General features: G+C 42.3%; 1 protein-coding gene across 1 annotated transcript in view; it reads right to left on the bottom strand.

The window, feature by feature from the left end:
* Positions 1-12,917, bottom strand: part of BACE2 (beta-site APP-cleaving enzyme 2) — a 76,229-nt gene that overhangs the window by 61,217 nt on the left and 2,095 nt on the right.

The raw sequence follows: 12,917 nt of genomic DNA, 5'->3' as shown, positions 1-12,917 counted from the left end.
GGGGGGGGTAGCTCCTGTCACTGCATGCCACTTGTCCGAAGGCAGCTCAATGGCTCTGCCCTGTGCCTGCCCTGTCCCAGCTGGAGGAGCAGCAGGAGGGCGTAGCCCTTGCTGCCACTGCCGTGCTTACCCAGAGCATAGTCCAGTACAGCCCCAGCCCTGTCCACCCCACACAGATGCTGGGGCACATGCCCCTCCCCACCCCTGATGAGCTGCTAGACAAGAAGTGTGCAACAGTGGGAGCCGCCATCCCCTCCACGCCCACACCTGCCCAGATTGCACATACTTAGCAATCAGCTTTTCTGTTATTCTTTTCAGAAACTTAAAAAAAACAAAAAAACAAAAAAAACATATTGCGCTACTACACAACTACACTAGCATTCTTGTACACACAGCAGCTCAGAGCAACTTTTCCAATGTGTATATGGCTGTGTAACAGAAGTAGGTATAACTTCTGATCACATCAACATAATTTTAAAATAGTGCCACTCACACTAATAGCAACATTCTGAGTCTTGCACTAGTGCTTTTAGATGTAGATGCACCTATATAGTAGTTTCTACATCTAAAAACAGTTTTCCAGAGACTTAGAAGATATGGAGGCTTTGGAGGACATCCTCTTCAACAGAAGCAGATGCAAGGATGCACTAATCTTCAGTAAATTGTTGGGAAAAGGTAATCCAAAGAATGTACTGAGCGTGAAAAGCAGACATTACCCTCAGCTGGAAGACAAAACGTTCTCCAACATCCATGTCTACACTCCCAAAACAGATTTGTGAAGTTTTTTCTTCCATTTGTTAACTATATCACACTCCAAAAGCAAAAGCTAGCAGTCAACATCATAAAAGTGTTTGTTATTCACAGAAGGGTTTTTAAGCATAATCTTATGAAAGGATCAATTTGCTATAGACAGGCTGCAGTATTTTGACTGCATCAGGTAGTATATTGCTATGATCCTGAAAAGTTCAGAAGTATTAAAAAGATCTCCCCCATCCCCAAAATTAGTAGCACAAGGGGGACAGTGCCCCATAATGCCCATTACGGATCTTTTAACTTAAAGAATTTCAGCTTCTTCTTCCCTCTCCCCACATAACATTTTTAGAATCCTCCTTGTGGGATTCACAGGCTCCTCAGCACTGTGAGAACACATGCTGAAACGGAAATTGCTTATTAAAAAAAAAGGCCAGCAAGGGCAAAGCATTTTCAGCATCTTACTTCACTGTCACATGTGGCAGGCACAGCCTTCCCCTCTCCCCACTTTGCTGCAAAGCACAGGCTCTACCAACTGAATTTAGCTGCACAGTAGAATATCCTTCTCCACATCTGTTTAGCCAGTCTCACACTTTTCTGACCTGGATGACACGCCCCATTTACTTATTTATACTGCTACAAGTGTTAATAGTCAGAGAGTTTATACCAACAGTTCATGTAAAACAATTTTGAAAAGTACCTTTCCAGATGTCCCAACCTTTTTATGAACCAGATGGAAGATGAATTCCTCAAGGACTGCACCATCAAACCCTTGCTATACTTAAGGTATATTGATGACATCATCACTTGGACTGAAAATCCGGTTGAGTTCCATCAGAAATTCTACAATCATCATACCTCTTGAATACTCCAGCACCAACATCTCCTTTTAGACATGATGATCAGTATCCAGAATGGTAAAATACAGACCATGTATACAAGAAACCAAAAGACCAACGTACACATCTGAATAGAACCATCAATCACCCTAACACACCAAGAAAGCTGTGATATACAGCCAAACCCTCAGATACCACTGAATTTGCACCAAGGAAAACGCCAGGGATTGCCACTTCACTAGTCTTAAAAAGGCTTTTGGTCAACAAGGACACTCCTCCAGAGAGACAGATTGCACATTTGGAAGAGCCACCCAGATACCATGTGAAGAATTGCTGCAGTACAGAAGAAAACCTGCACAAAACGTACACCACTGATTGTGACATATCACCCTTCCCTTGAACCCACATGGAAAATTCTCAAACAGTTGCAACCCATACTAAAAGGAGACCATATTCTTAAAGAGATCTTCCCAGAACCACATCCTAGCCTTCAAACAAGCACTGAACCTCATCACCAAAAACAAACTTCCTATGGCCCAAAACACACCAAATGGATCCAGACCATGAAACGCAAAACCTGCCAACACATCTCTATCACTCCACAATACTACAACCCATAACAAAGCCATCAGCATTCCTGGATCTTAGAGCTGCACCTCCAGAAACATGCATTGGATGAGATGTTACCAAATGCCTTGATGAAAAATACACAGGAGAGACCAAACAACAATTGCGCACCAGAATGAACGCACACTGGCAATCTATTGAAGACAAGAATACCCAATTACCTATGGGGCCACAAGAAAACTGCTCTCTCCCCCATTTCTCAGTTTTAATCCTCAAAGGGAATTTACAAAACACTTTCCACAGACAAGCTTACGAACTTCACTTCATCAACCTCCTGGATACAAAAAATCATGGACTAAATATAGACATTGGATTTATGATGCACTATAACCTGCCTGACATCCAACTCTCCAGGTACCTCTCCACTATTTACCTGCTACATACATCCCCCTTCTCTCCTCCTCGCCTGAGCCTGTCTCTCACTGACTTCTCACTTTATATCTTCACTGATTGCCTTTCTTGAATGTATATCAGCCTCTGGTTTCTCTACTACTCATTCCATCCAGGAAGAGCACACACACCAAGTACAGATGCTTCCTCAGTTTGACAAAGGGTTTTTAAACCCAAAAGCTTGCTAAGAAAAATGTTTCCAACTATTTAAGTTGGTCTAATAAAAGATATCAGATTTACCCAAAGAACCTTGTTTGGAAAACAGTGCATTTATTTGTTCAATAATGACAACACTGAAGAGAAACCCAATCATAAGGTCAAAGTCTTAAGTGTGATTTTTTGTGATTTTTTAAAACAAACAAACAAAAAACCTTGAAGCGTGTAACTCTTGCACAGTTCCATGGAAACACCACTGCTCTGTGCCCAAAATTACAGTCAAAGATAACCTCAAAATTAACTTTAGTTTGCCTTATTCTGTATCAATGGTATAAGCAAAAAAGCTGCTGCCATCTATCATTTGAAAGTATGCAATAGTATTACAATGTACTATGGGTTGTCAGCCTTCACTAAACAACAAGAAAAGATGTCCACATTTCCCCTGGTTCAAACTGACCAGTGTTCTGACCAGTCTCAGATAGGAAAATATGGAGGCAGAATAATAAAGGAATTGGAGTTGGGAAAACAGGAATGGAGGGAGGGAAGAACTTAAAACCAGCCTTGATATAGGAATGACTGTAAGTTTAAATATTGCCTGACATTCTGAATTGTTGATCTGCTGACTACTCATAGGCAGATCCACAAACAAATATCAAAAGGAATTATCTGGGAGATACCTGTCAAAGTGATCCGATTGCTTTTTCCTTTTCAAATGGCAGATCTTGGCCTTTAATGAGAGAAGGCTTATATTTAGTGCCTCAAGTTTAAAGGTTGCTTTCAGTTCCTCAATTGAGTCCTTTTTTTTTTTTTTTAATATTTGACCATGAAAAAAAGTGATGGTCTCAGGTAGTTTAGGCACCAAGTATGGGTTCATCTATGTATTATTAGGCAGTGCGGATTCTGAGCACGCTTTTCCATTTTAAATAAAATCAGTGTTGACTGCACAGTTTGATAATGGCATTTATTTATTTATTAAACCATGCAGTCCAACTTAGCAGTACTTTGTACCGGCAAACAAAGGTCTGCCTATAAAACAATGTAACCAGCTAATTGTGCTGTTCACAAGCTGAGTGAAAAGAAGATAAAAGGTGAAGAGGATTTTTTTTAAATTTTAATTTACTTTCATAATCCAAGTTGTGAGTAAACAGAACAAGGAGAAACTAGTCAAAGTGTAATTTTCATCTTGACAGCATCCCTTAAAGAAAAGTATTTTAATTATGACACATTAATTGTATTTGATGCACTATAATTTTTGTTAAGGATAAAGACATTTTTCAATCAACTCTTTTTTTTTCTTTTTGTCAGAGTCCCTTGCTACTCCCACTATTTATGCATTTATTTCTTCATAATATAAACAATGTGTTTGTGCACTGGAACCTTTGTTTTCTAGTTAGCCAGGAAAACAAGTGAGGATTTCAGGAGGAATATTAGTAACTGGGAAGAAAAGCTCATTTCCCCTTCCCATCCCCCATTTTTTTTCCCTGAAAAATAAAAAGCCAATAAAGGTATAATACAGGGGTAGGGATTTATTTTGGCAGGAGGGCCACTTAATGAGTTGTGGTGAGCTCAAGGGCCACACATAAAATACTTCAGAAAATATCATTTTAACAAATTATAGGTTAAAAAAAAAAAAAAAAAAAAAGAAAGAATCTACTGTATTTTAATTTTATTTCAAAAAATATATTCTCTCCTGATTTACGTTTCTTTGAGCAGTGTGTATATAAAGGCAATTGCATAACAACTCAAAATAGTCTTATTCTTCTATATTGCGTGGGGTGGGGGGGGATGTGTGTGTGTGGGGGTGTGGAATGGGCCTGGGCAGGGGTATGCACATATGCGTGTGCATATGTGCCTGCACTCTAGGTCCTGGGAGCCAGCAGGGGGTGGAAGGGTTGGCAGGGGCACATGCAGCAGAGCTCAACTGGGCGGTGCAGGTATGGTCTACCCTCTACCGCCAATGTGCCCACAGCTAACCTTGTGGGACTCCACATGGGGCTGAGTCCCACCCGCTCCCAAAGGAGCCAGCCCATGCTGCCCTCCTGCCTGCCTCAGGCCCCTGTCAGAGTACACAGCTTCCTGGCTGGGCTGCTCCTGGTGCAGCTGTAGCCACCCAGGTACTGCTTGACTTCCCTGCCTTCAGTGCCTCCTCCTCCTGCCCTGCTGTGCAGCAGGCAGCATCTGGGCAGCAGGTAGCATGTGGCGAGAGGCAGTGGCCACGGGGACATGTGCTGGGCACCACATGCCCAGCCAGGTGGGGGAAAAGGGAGCGGGGGGAAGCTGCAGCTGGGCCACTCCTGCCCCAGTGTGCAGGGCTCCCGTTTCAGCTCCTAGCTGCATTTCACCCATTCAACTGCCTGCAGGTGGCTGCTCATCACACCACCTGGGTAGAGTGGGTGGAATCGGAAGCAGTACATTGGGAAGAAGCTGCCCAACTGCACCTTCCCCCTCCTCCCCACTGGGTGTGTGGTGCCCAGCACGCATCCCCATGGCTGCTGCCATTTCCCACCCACTATCTGTTGCCCAGAGTGGTGCAGCTGGGGCAAGAGAAGGAAAAGCCGAGCAGTACCCAGGGAACTGCAGCTGCACCAGGAGTAGCCCGGCCAAGAAGCTGTGTATGCTGGCTGGGGCCAGGGTTGGGTACGGGAGGAAGCATAGCATGGGCTGTCCCAGGCAGCAGTGGGCAGGGCATGACCCTACGGCACAGGGGCAGCTACAGGCCACATACAAGCTTTTGGCAGGTCAGATATGGCCTGTGGGACCTTTTCCCCACTCCTGGTGTAAAAGAAGGCAGGGGAATTAGAAAAAAGAAGAGAAAGCAAGACTGAAGGGAGAGAAAAATGGAAACATACAATACTAGCTGCTTTAACAAAATAGGATGGAAAGTTAACCAGCTGGGCTATTCTGGTTCTCTGGAGGGCCTTTTCTACAGCCTGCTGCTGGTTACAATCTAGAGAGAGAGGGTGTCTTTACACTGCAGTCCCTTCTGGGTAGTTTAGACATACCTAAGTTAGCTTTTAACTAGCTGGGTCAAGGAGTGCAAGTTGCTTAGCTGCTCAAAAACAGAGCAGTATAGATTGCCAAGACCAGCCGGTGGAGCAGGGTAAAAGCTACTTACATTGAGCTGAAGACTGTCAGGCTACCAGCACCCAACATGTTAGAATTTAAAACTAGCTTGCATGTCTACACTACACTGCAGTCACTTCTGGGACAAATGCTTCCAATGATTGGACCTACACAGAGACAGATAGCAGAAGTCTGTTGTGACTTAAAGACTGGGAAGCTTGTAAGTAGCAGAAGCTAAAATATTCTTCTCTCTCTGGGTTGCTAGACAACTCTGCTTTATAAACAATACTTTGTTCTTTAGGTTCCTTCAGCAGTATTACTCAAGTGTGCACAATGAATTAACAAACAGAAGATAACTTTGAACATAAAATACGTCATACCATTTAACAGTTGTTTGGTTTACTCATACAATCATTGCATCATAAGCTCATGTTTGCATAACAAAAAGCAGGTTGGAGAAGCACTGAAAGGACAGAAAATACTGCCTTCTCTTCTTACCGTGAAGGAGATGCTTACAAGAATACTTATGGAGTGGCTGACTACTATCCTGTGTACCTTCAAGACCAGAACCATGCAGAAATAAAGCTGTTTGAGCAATCAACCCCCCCTGCAAATTCAGTCCAATTAGGAATAAAATTACATTTTTGGCAATCAAGCAAAGGGAGAAAAAGGACATTTTACCCTTTAACAGCAGCTGTAATATACTCAAGTTTCCCGTTATAGAACTGCCTTAGCCCGACTATAATCAGCTACTACACTTAAGCATGACATGCCTTGTATACAATAGGTGCAAAATATTGTTTTAAATCATGCAAATTAAAATGTATTAGCCAACATGTCTAGACAAGCCCATATAGTAAGCAGCTTTGTGAAAAGCATCTACTTTCCATGTGCTGTAGCAACATGCAGCAGTTTCTAATCTATTGTGTCAGGTCCAGAGATAGTCTAACAGATTCACATAGGACCATGGATTCTGCTGGGTGTGATGCTATGTTTGCAGAGTGAGATGGGAGGAAGCAGCTTTGAAAGGTTCTTCTTGCAATCTCCATCCAATGCTTTGCTTTAGGCACCCATATTTCCCCTCCTCCACTTCTGCCTCTCTATTAATTCATTCCATGCAATTGTGCTCATGTACTTGCCCTCTGTTTTAGCTGTGTTACATTTGGCTTTCACCCACTTCTACCAATCCATTACCTTAACAATTCCTTTCACTGAAAGCCTACAACCATGCTTTCCCATCACACCCTGGAACTGAATGCAGAACTGCTGAGGTCAAAGGCTCTCTGGGTTATAGGACTATTGCACAAAGTGGTAGCTTGCTCCCAGGATATGAATGACAACCCAGTGCAAAAAACACTTTTGGTAAGGGAGAGCCACATACTAAAAGTGGGGGGGGGCATGGAGAGGTCCACTAGCTACCCCCTGCAACACCACTCCTCCCTATTTACATGTTTTTATCTATGTATCTATATACATCTCCCCAATAAGTACTGCAAATTTTTTTAAAGTTACACAACCTGATTTTAACATGGATTGGAAAGTCTATGAAATAAAAGCTTTAACCACACTAATGAGGTAAAGGCTATTATGTTGTAACTCAATCCCATAGTAGTTACAGAGCAGAAGGGCTCCAAGATCTCCCTAAAACGTGGAGTGATAACAGTTATCCTAGAGTTTCACCTCCCTTTGTTTTTCTTGGGTCCCACCAAAAAAAATTAGCTGGACTTTTAAATTGATGGAACACTCTGTGATAACATTTACACTTTGTATTTCTGCATCATGCTGCACACCTAATACATTTAAAAAAATACAGGCCACAAAAAAGGTATTATTTTGAAAAATTTCTAGGGACTTAAAATTGATTTGGGGGTCAAGTTAAATTGTTGCCCGATTTTCAAATTTCTCTTTGCAACTAGGATGACTAGAAACATACTTTAAGTTACACACTTAAAAAAATCTGTCTATATCCATCTTTCTATATATTGGACCTCTTCTGTACCATAACCATTATGGCATTGAGTTGCATGCACCACAGCAGTTCTTACCTCATTATAGGACAGTCAATGCTTTATTTCAGAGACTTTATCAATCTATTGTACACGTATGTATATGCTTTCATTTATAGGTTAATTAAAGTTCGGAATCTTATAGTATACTAGCCAACTGCCCGTCAAAAATGAGGGGTAAGGGGGCGGGGAGCAGGAGAGGGCTGGGATGGAGTGCCGCCACCTAATGCCCCATCCTGCTGCTCTTCTGTCTCTTGCAGGGACCAGGTGGGTGGGGGAGCCGAGGCCAATGCTGCTGGCCTCGGCTCCCCAACCCTCTGTCTGGTCCTTGGCACAAATCATGGCAGCACTCTCCCATATTTGGAGCACTCTGATTGGCTGTTTCCATCAGCCAATCAGAGCGTGTATAAAACATTACAGACAGACAGACAAAGGCTTGTATAATATTAGAATGACTCAAAGAACTGGGACTTGCAAAACTTGCTGAACAGTTGACAACGTTTATGCAAAACTATTCCTCAACTCTCTTCTGAGGTAAGCAAGAAAGATCATCACTTCAGACATAATGGCAATATTGTCTAGGGGTGCACCAACAGAGAGAGATTTTTGAGGCCCATACTGACACCCAATTTTTAAGGAAACATATCAGCCGATATCAATCTGATTTCTGATACCAGCCCGACAGCTTGAAGAGCAGGGTTCACCCGGTAAGTATGTGTTGATAGAAGGGGAGGGGAAAGAGAAGGGGCACTGGCGGGGGGGGAGGGGGAAGAGGGCTGATCGAGGCTCCTGTGGTGAGGGAGGGAGTGAAGCAGAGCAGGGACTGTCTAGCCGGGGCAGGGCGGGGGCACGGGCACAGGATAGAGCTACAAGTGGCTTGTTCGGGGGGTGCAGCTCCCATCATGTGTCCTCCAGATCTGTGCAGGGCAGGGTGGCTGCCACTGGGGGCAGGCTGAGCTCTTCCTGGTGGGGGACTGGGCTGGGCTGTACTCCTGCAGGTAGCAGCAGCGCTGGGAGAGTGCTGAGGGGCTGTAGCAACTCCAAAATTCACCATAGTCCCCACAACTCCCCCCCCCAGCACCATGACTGCCCATCCTGAGCACAGACTGGCCCAGCCCCCCACTGGGAAGAGCCCTGCACAGCCCTGGCACCAGCCCACCTTACCCTGCGCAGATCCAGGGGGCACATGCCCTCCCTTCCCCCCCTGTGCCCTCACAGGGTACACACAGCAGCAGGAGCCGCCTCCTTCCCTGCACTCCCTGGGCAAGCCATGGCTCTGTCCCACTCCCACCCCATACCAGGTAGGCAGCACCTGCCCTAGCCTCACTCCCTTCCTCACCATGGGGGCCTCGATATGCACCCCATGTCCCTTCCCTCCCCCCTCCCCATCCACCACAACAGAGTTACCAACTCCACACAGCTGTCCAAGCTGCTGGGCTGTGCTCCTTGCTGCCTACGTCCTGTGCTGCAGCTGTGCACATGTACAGGGCATTATCAGCCAAATTATTGGTCACATCAGGCCAATTTCCATCTGATACAGTCATTTTTCTTTATATTGGTGCCGATCCAATATCAGACCGATGCATCAGTGCACCTCTAATATTCTCAAGTTATACTCAGGCTGATGGAAGCTGTGGGAATTTATCACCTTTGAAACATACAGCCATAAGTATTCAACACATATTAGCTGTTCAATACAGATGCCTCTGTGTACATGTGTGGGTGCACATGCAAAATAGAAGGAAATTTGAATTTATTTTGTAACGAAGGTTACTTTCAAAACCCATTTTAGCCATACTAACCAAAACAAAACTAAATTAACAAACAAAAAAAACAACCAACTTTTCAAATACAGGGGTTTTCAGGTCAGATTTTAACAATCCTGTGAACAGCATAAACTGCTTTTAGGAAAAAGAATAAGATATTGTGCTTAGAATTAACAACAAAAGTGGATGCTGGATCATAAAAAGATTCAGGTTCTACTATAATTGCAGTTGTAATGGATCAACTTTAGTTGCATCATACTATTATCCTTCCTTTTTTATTACAGAAAAAATTTGCATGGTCTCAAAGGTGTGCTATGGAAGCACAACAGGAGGAGAGGCTAATGGGATTGGGAAGACATTGACAATAGTACTATGTTGCAATGACTAGAAAATATTCAAGATAAATTAAGTAAAGGAAATTACAAAAAAATATAGAATATGTTAAAAGTGGTCTATGTTTTGCTGGTCAAAAAAAGTGTGGAGAAGAAAAACAAATTCAAACAAAACTATATGGAAGACAGTAAGCAAAGGGCTTACAGCTTCATTTCAAACTAAACAGTTGAAATATTTGTCTTAAGTAGCAAGAAGAGTGCATGCAGTTCATAATGGGCTCTTATAGCTGACATTTTAATCTTTAGACTGGAAACGAGGCACCTTTACAGATAGGTGTAAAGTACATAATCCATCAGGAGTTGAACATGCACTAAATCTGTGAAATAAGAAATTCATCTATCACACTCCCCACTATAACTCCTCACTTTGTCTTCAAGTCATCCTCAAAGAACAGATGTGTGCTTAAACTCTTGGTTAATACTGGGAAAGCACAAATCAGTAACTAGCTTGGGGTTCTGACAAGACTAGGATAACATGCTATAAACTAGTCAGGGAAATGATTCCATCAAAGTTTCTATTGAAAGCAAAATGTTTCACAAACTTGGGCTGACTGCACTAGATATTTTTTTTTTTTTTTGTTAGGAATAAAAGAACAGGGAGAAAAAACAATTCTGATACCACCGAGACATCCCTCTTTGGACATGGTCAGAACAAATGTTTTGAAATGACCATTTTGAAATATTGAAATTTGTGTTCTATTCTCCTAGAAACACCACCACAAAGAAAGAAATTGAATGGAAACAATATCATTGTGAAGTTTCAACACCCTGAATGCCCTGAAATACAAATTTGGGGGAGAGAGAAGGATTCAAAGTGGATTCAAAGTTTCCTTCAGGAAAACTGATTTCTCAGTCAACTGAGTTGTGATGACAAAATTTGTAATTTCAGTTTCTCTCAGAAATTGAACCTTTTGCCTATGCAAAACCTCTCTCCTATGTACCTGAGAATGGAGGACAGATTAGAAACCACAACTCCACTTAACAGTTTAATACTGTTCACTAGAAGTGCCACTTGCACAGGTATCTTCATGATGCTGAAGATTTGCTTTATGCTTCAGGTTCAGGCAGGGAAGGGAGCATTTAATGCAGCTCATTTCAAAGTAAAAGATACATTTTAACTACAATACCAAGTCACTAAAAGGCTCTGATCCGCAAACATTTGCTCAAAACATATGTTAAAGCAGCAGTTCCCAGTCTGTGGTATAGGTACCACCAGTGGTACACAGACAACCTGTCAGTGGTACCCACTAACAATTTATTATAATTACTTTATATGACAAAAATTTGCTGGTGGTACTTAATGTTGTATCATTTTAAATTGGTGGCGCGCAATCTGTCAGAGTTCGGGAACTGCCGTGTTAAAGTATACACACATCAGTCAAAAGATTTCACCTCTACCACAGGAGCTATAGACCAATTAGATATCACCTCTAGAGTTGGGACTGTTTTTGCCTTTAGACCAACATGGCTAGAATCTACATACATCAATGTAATTTACAAAGATCTAATGTAGTTACCTCAGGAAACAAGAACGGCAATAAAAATAAACGATGTGAACTAAAATGGCATTGGCGTTGTAACTTTGCTCTTATCCCAGGGTAGCCATTTGATCAATGCACACAGCCAACTACTTGCACTACCACCATGTGGCAGTGGGGTACTGTACTAGCAGTACTGCAGTAGTTACCCCAGGACAGCCATTTGTCTGCTTTGGATCCCAGTAACTTACCTACGCTTAGAAAGCAAAGTGGTTCCCAATCTGTGGTATGTGTACTACCACTGGTACACAGACAGCCTGCCAGTGGTACATGTTAACAGATTTATTATAATTACCTTTTATGACAAAAATTTGCTTAAGGTTGAACTGAAAAATATGCTGATGTATCCAAGGTTGTACCATTTTAAATTAGTGGTGCACAATGTGTCAGAGTTTGGGAACTGCCAAATTACGTCAATGTCTGCATTGTTGCCTGTCAAGCCCAGAAGCACATTTGTGACTGCACTTGCAACTTCAGTGGGGCTATTCATCATGAGAACAAAGTTATGTTTCTCCTTTGTGGTTCTGCACTATAACATTCAACTTAAGGAGAACTTAATACTAGCTTACAATAGTGCTGCCCTGAAATCAGGGTCAAGCGTGAACTTGTAAAACAACTCCCAAGAGGGCAAGTTTATTTTTCATTTGCACTATTTATAACATAACTTAATAGCTACAAGTAGTATCCACTGTAGCAATAAGTAATATCTATCTCAGGAAAATTAAGAATGACAATCTAACAAGAATTCTTCAACTTTTTTCTCTTTTACTTACTGTTTAAGGCTCCCTGAAAGTGTACAGTTAGATAAGATCATTAGTGTTCTTTTTATTCACTTATTCTACCTACAGTTATTGTTTCAAGCACACAGGGTCACACTGCTAGTCCGATCAAAAGCTGGTATCCTGAATTGAGCAGTGGCCACTTCTGCATACTCTCCAGTCCCTCCATAGCAATAAAACTAGACAACTATAAAATGTACAATATGGCAAAAAAAAAAAAAAAAAAGTCCTTCCTGATCCCAGTGACAATCAGATAGGGTAAGTCTCCATCCTGAAACTATCCAAGCTGTTCTAAATACTTGTGTTACTCTATGAACTACAGGTTTTCAATTAGCATGACAATTTAGCCAGTCCCCCTGTTACATCCAAGTAGAAAAATCCACTTATTTCACATAAGTAGGAAGCATATTAGCCAAAAAGCCTCTTTTTTCCTAAGCATTTTGAGCATTGACACCTTTTCCGAGTGAAGAGGAGCTAGAATAGAAGAATCTGGATTTTCACACACACAGGGTGCCTTCAGTCAGTTAGATCTCATTAATGGCACAGAGCACGATGGAGCTAAACTGGAGGGAAGGAGAAGTAGAAAAGTTGCGATGAAAAGGAGGAAACCC

Source organism: Crocodylus porosus, unplaced genomic scaffold (genome assembly GCF_001723895.1).
Source record: "Crocodylus porosus isolate Cpor-Errol unplaced genomic scaffold, CroPor_comp1, whole genome shotgun sequence".
Taxonomy (NCBI): domain Eukaryota; kingdom Metazoa; phylum Chordata; order Crocodylia; family Crocodylidae; genus Crocodylus; species Crocodylus porosus.
Note: the sequence above shows the minus strand (reverse complement) of the source record. Positions and strands in the feature narration are given on the sequence as shown.